Consider the following 6,534-nt stretch of genomic DNA (forward strand, 5'->3'; position numbering starts at 1 on the left):
GTAGCTGTTCAAGAAATCTTAACAGTAAATTGAATGGGAATATAATACTGTAATGGATATGGAACTGTTCTATCAGCCATTTGTAATGAAACATGAAAGTATTTAAGGAGCGTAAATACATTTGTAATGGTTTTTGATTAGCTATAACTGTATATGATTCAATCATCCATTATGAACAATGTACAGACATTCTGTTGGTTTATGATATTTATAAGCCAAGTGGCAGCCTTGAAGAAATTTTTTAAGAATTCTTACATGATAATGGATATGTTAATTAGTTTGATTGTGGTAATCATGTCACAGTATATATGTATATCGAAACATCCTGTTGTATACCTTAAATATATTAATTTTAATTGAAAATACCTCAATAAAACTAGGAGTAGAGGAATCCTTACATGTATTCTTAACTTTCAATAATAAAATTTATGTTCATCACTTTGGAAAAAAATTCTTCTCTGATTATCATACTTTCCTAAAAATTTAAAATTGTCTTTCTTTAATAAGTGGTCCTTACTTAAGATTAATGATGCTGTTATTCATTTTTCATAAATCATAAATGTAATCCGTGTTTTTGCTCATATAAATCTTTCTTTTTAAAAAATTTTTTATTGTTTGGGATTCATTGAGGGTACAAAGAATTAGGTTACACTGATTGCATTTGTTAGATAAAGTCCCTCTTGTAATTGCGTCCCACCCCCAAGAGGTGTACCATATACCATGACCCATATAAATCTTTCTGTTTATAAGAAAAGGGCCCAAAATAACAAATATCTATATAGATATACAGATAAAATGCATCTCCACTACACCATATGTATGTATATATATCACTCTACCAGGAAAGAAGTTATTCTCTAAAACTAAGACAATTGTATAGAATCATCAAAAATTCGAATCCCCCTGTTATTTCATATAATGACCATATCTCAGCACTACATACTCCTGCTTAACACTGTGCAATGGCTTTCCAGGTACCATAGTTTACAGACAATAGTCCCCGTTGAGTCTGCACAGCCTGACGAAGCTCCTGCCCACTCCTGCATCTTCAGGCCTCACCCCTTCATTCTGGCTCTGCAAGAATGAAGAAGCGGCCCCCGCCTTCTTTCAGAGCCTCAGAGTTAGTCCAGCTTGCTCTATCTCAGGTGCCTCCCACACACTCCCTCTGCCTGAAACACCGCCCAGCCCTGGCCAGCCCCACTCTCTCTGCAGCAGTTAACGGGGTCTGCAGTTGTCTCATGTCTAACTCTTCTGTCAGAACGCCAACTGCATGAATGTGCCTTTCATGTATAAATTATCTCCAGCCTTGGGACAGCACCTTGCACATAATGACATCCAATGAACATTAATTTATGAAGAGATCAAATTAGTGGATATATAAACAAAAAACCCACTCATGAGGTCAGGTTCCAAGAAGAGATGAACAAGGCAGAGCTCCTGACCTGTCATTACCTAAGCAGAACCCAAAACTACATCATGACATAAGAATTCAGTCTGACAGAAACTAACCATAATAGTATAATCAGAATATTATTCACAACCGCCTGAATATTATGATTCAGGCACTTGATTTCTAGTTTGTAACATGTTCCTCCCAGCACACTGCAGCTCAGAGTCCGTGACTCTCCCGCCTAGTTCGTCCATTCACTAATTATCCTGCTTTCCTCTCTGTTGTTGATATGGGAGGCTGGGACAAAATCTGGCCTGTATTCTCTATCCTTGACTACCAGTAACTAAAATTGCATTCTCTAAAGGTAAGTGATCCTAACACAAAAGAAATATTCCTGATTATACTTCCCCTCTGCTTTAAACTAAGCAAAGAAGCAAATGAAGACCAGCAGACCAAGACCTAAGACGGTTATCAGGCAGGGTTCTCCAGAGAAGCAGAACCAAAGAGAGGTGGGAATGCAGTGAGGGCAGCCTGGCAGGCTGGAAACTCAGGCAGGATTCCTACCTTACAATCCGGAGGCAGAATTCTCCTCCAACTTTCAACTGATGAGACCCACCTATATTACCCAGGGTAATCTCCTTTACTTAATAGTCAACTGATTACACATATAAATTACATCCATAAAATACCTTCACGGCAACATCCAGACCAATGTTCTACCCAACTGAGCAGTGTGGCCTCACCAATCCGGTAGACTTTATTATTGGTTGCAAGCATTCCTTCTTTCCTACCCCCCATAAGAGAAATCCACTTTCCTGCCCTATGATTTTGACTACACACACGGCTTGCTTTGACAAATGGGACATATGCTAACTCTGGGACAAATTTTTCAGTGTACCAATTTGGCTGTTCTCAGTGTCAGGAGAATGGGTTTTTTCCACATAAGGGTTTCTCCTTTATCTTAGACCCTAGAATTAAGACAGGGTGTGAACCAGACCAGATCTCTTAAATGTAACCACCCACCTGGATCCGAGCTACAGCACAGAGCCCTTGACCCATAGCTGCTGACGTGTAACATAAGGAACCACTGAGATCTGAGGATTGTTTGCTACAAAGAAAGATCACCAGCAAAAGTTAACTGACACAAGACACTTTTTAAAAGCCAGCCACAGTTTTTTTTTTTTTGAGACAGAGTCTCACTGTGTCACCCTGGGCGACATAGCTGGCATCACAGCTCACAGCAACCTCAAACTCTTGGGCTTAAGCAATTCTCTTGCCTCAGTCTCCCAAGTAGCTTGAACTACAGGTGCCAGCCACAATGCCCGGCTATTTTTTTTGTTGCAGTTGTCATTGTTGTTTTAGCTGGCCCAGGCCAGGTTCGAAACCACCAGCCTCAGTGCACGTGGTTGGCACCCTAACCACTGTACTATGGGCACCGAGCCAAAAGCTAGCCACATTTTGATGGTGTCTGGCATTGCATCCAATCTCTTTATGCTACCAATGGTAAACACACATTCGTTGTAATACTTGGACAGGTACTTGGCATGGTCTTTGTTATAGAGATTTTATGTTTTACAAAACACTAGGTAAGTAGAACTACTTAACACTTATTCAGGAGTTTTTATGTTTCAGAAAATCTTATGAACTCACCAGATACGAGGTTCATGTGACATAATTTCTCCCTTCGGAAGCCAAAAGCCAACTGGGAGAAGCTGTACATGTCAATCTATAGAATAAAGGGAGGCTGACGTTCAAGTCCACCCTGCCAACTCTGAGTATGCGTCTGCTAGACAACTTCTTCCTTCCGTGCTGCAGGACTGGACTCGGTACCACTTCCTTCTACACCGTATTGACTGCGAGAAAGATGCAGTCTCGTAAAACTGATGTTTGTTTACCATCTATTCATCTAAACAGAAAAATGGTCAAGAGAACCCAACCGAATAAGTATAATACAATCATGGCTCTGAATCCCACCTTTCCTCCTAGTCTCCAAGTCCCCTTTGAAGTTCAACTCCAAATGGCTCTTCCAACACTCCTGGTTGGCTGAGTCACCTTTCCCAGCCACCCTCTGCAGCCCCATCTCCCACCGTCCCCAACAGAAGAACCCACGGCAGGCGGGTTCCTCACTGCTCCCCAGCAAGCTCGTTAGTGAAAAACTTCATCTCCGGCCTCACGGTCACTCTCCTCTGCTTGGCTTTCTGGTGCGAGACCTGAGCTCTGCAGACCGCATTTCCGCCTTGCCAGCGGGTTCTCTCGGTAAAGGGCATTATGGAAAAGGACTGGGGGAGGAAAAGGACCTGGTGCTTTCTTTCCCGGGTGCTCCCTGTTTCCGTTGGCACTGGGAAGAGTGCTTCATCCTGGAGGGAGCAGTACTTGTTTCTAACCGAGTAGCAGTTCTAGTTTACTTTTTGCTTGTCAGACTCCAGTACCAGCCTCACCGTGTCTCCCCAGTGATACTGGCATCGGCTCCTTTACCAAGGCCTGACATCTACCTTCTGGGGATCACTCCTCCAAACTTCCAAATTCTAGCAATCCCAACATCCTGTTTCTCTGGCACTGGAGATGACTGTTGACTACTGCAGTGACGGCCTCTGTGACACCACCTTGGTCTCCTTTCGCCTTTCCAGTTCTCTAATACCTGGTTAGCAATTCTTTACATTAAATTCTCCCTGCTTAAATAAGTAGCACACTTTCTGTTTCCTGACTGAACCCTGACAGGTCCTCCCTAATGCAGCATATTGACACTGAACTCTTGATTTGGTCTTGCTTTTTTGTTTGTATTCACTTGTTTCTCTAAAGCCAAAGGAACGGTTATCCATCCTCCATCCTCCATCCTCCAGGACTTGACCATATCCTGGATGAAAGGGCCAGGCACGGTGGCTCACACCTATAATTCCTGGGAGGATGAGATAGGTGGAATGTTTGAGCTCAGAAGTTGAATACCAGCCTGAACAAGAGTGAGATCCTGTCTACTAAAAATAAAGAAATTAGCCGAGTATTGTGGTGAACACCTGTAGTCTCAGATACTCTGGAAGCTGAGGCAGGAGGATCCTTTAAGCTCAGGAACTTGAGGTTGCTGTGAGCTAGACTGATGCCAGGGTGGCATTTTAGCCTGTGTAAGAGAGTCAGACTCAGGAGGCTGAGGTATGAGGATGGCTTGAACCCAAGAGTTTGAGGGTGCTGGGAGGTATGATGCCATGGCACTCAACTCCAGGATGACAGAGTGAGACTGTGTCTCAAAAAAAAAAAAAAAAGAAAGAAAAGAAAGAAAAAGCAAAATTCTGCCCCAAATGTTTGCTTCCTCCTCTGAACTCCAGTAGTACCCTTATTACCAGAAGATACACTATCTTATGGAAATGACCACGGCTTAACAAGACTCATTCAAGAACCAGCTCTGCCACTCACTAGCCCTGAGAATTTGGGTCTTTCTGGAGATTAGATTTCTTCCTATAAAAAAAAGAGATACTTTGTTTACCAATCTCTCCACACTCATAACTCCACTCTTCCAAACTCTGTATTCTGAGTTTCTCATCGGAAAATTTTCTCTAAGTAGATAACTTAAGAGCAAAACTTTTCCCCAAGCTTCTCCCAACCTTGGGTCTGTCTGGCTTCTTTGTGGGCTGAACACTCAGTGAGGGCTCTCAATCCTAACTAAAATTTCAGATTTACATTGAAAATTTGTGTGAACCAGAGGCTGGGACAATCAAACATGATTCCTTTACCCTACAGAGAATTTTTAACTAGCTGCCATGATGTTAAAACTGGGAGATTTTTATATACAAATCCAAAACTCATCCTTTCGATTTCAAAGATGAGAAATGTGTTATAAGGAGATGAAGAAAATTGTCCCTCATCCAGGATACTATCAAGAGAGAAATGGCCACTCAAATCTGAAGGCCTCCTTAGAGTTTTGGTTTCCTGACCCACCTTGCTTCTGTGAAATGACACCATGTGGGGGGGGAGAGTGCCGTAACACAGGAAAGCTTAAATCTCAAACTATGGGCTCCTTTGTCATTTGCCAAACCCCTCATGTATCACCAACATAGAGCAGGGTGTAGTGCTCTACTGGGTACGACTGCCTTAAAACCTTTTCAATGCAATTGTATTTTCAAGTAATTATAAATGACTGACATTTCATTTCATTCACATTGGCATTCATAATCCACAGAATTCACTGTGATTGATTTTGAAGAAAACTGATACCAAGTGATATTTGTTCTCTGTAATGTAAAATTAATAGCAGATGCAGGACTGAAGGAAATGTTTTCCTGCTGTTCTCACGGTTATGGAAACTCTGGGACTCTACTCTTTGCACTTCTAACCCACGTGCTACTCTGTCCCCCTGGCCTATGGGACTCCTTGCAGCCTTTGAAAGTGGTGGCTACACTTCCCTTCTGGAAACTCTCTCTTGTGTTGTTTTCTGCTTTGAAGCAGGAGGGGTAACCACTATTAACCCTATTTACCATTTATCTATATAAAGCCACACAGCAGATTGATTAATGCTGCCTTGATGAATACTTGAGAGAAGTTTTTACAGTTAACATGATCTCCATTTTACAAAGAAAAACAAAGGAAGTTTGCAGACAACAACTAGATTGCCATCAGTGACAGCTAGTTCCTGCACACGATGCGGTACAGTCGCTCTTGGTTTTCTTCCTTCCTCCAGATCCTCTACTTCTCAGTCTCCTTCACAGGCCCCTGTTCTTCCACCGGACCCTAATATGTTGGTGTTTTCCAGGCTTCCATCTTCACCCATGTCACCAACCAAAGACTCTGCTAGATGTGCATGTCCATCCCAGACCTCCCTCCCAAGCTCAGACCAGTAGACGGCTGTAGTTAAAGGGAGGATGTGCAGAGGATGATGCTGGCTCCACCCTTTATCAGCTATCTGACCTTGGACATGTACTTAACATCTCCAGGCTTCAATTTTCTCCTCTACAAATGGGATGAGAGAGCTAATGTAGGGACTAAATGAGATAATATACCTAAAGCAACTGGGACTTACTACATGTTCAATAAATATCAGGTCCTGCAATAATAATTAGTATATTTTAAACTGCCTAAGTCATCCCATTGCTAGTGTCACAGGAGCCCTTCAGACTCAGCCTGTCTCTTACAAAGGCCTCACTTTCTCCCGCAGCCTG

This window comes from Otolemur garnettii, unplaced genomic scaffold (assembly GCF_000181295.1).
Source record: "Otolemur garnettii isolate 467f Iridium unplaced genomic scaffold, OtoGar3 scaffold00002, whole genome shotgun sequence".
Lineage (NCBI taxonomy): Eukaryota > Metazoa > Chordata > Mammalia > Primates > Galagidae > Otolemur > Otolemur garnettii.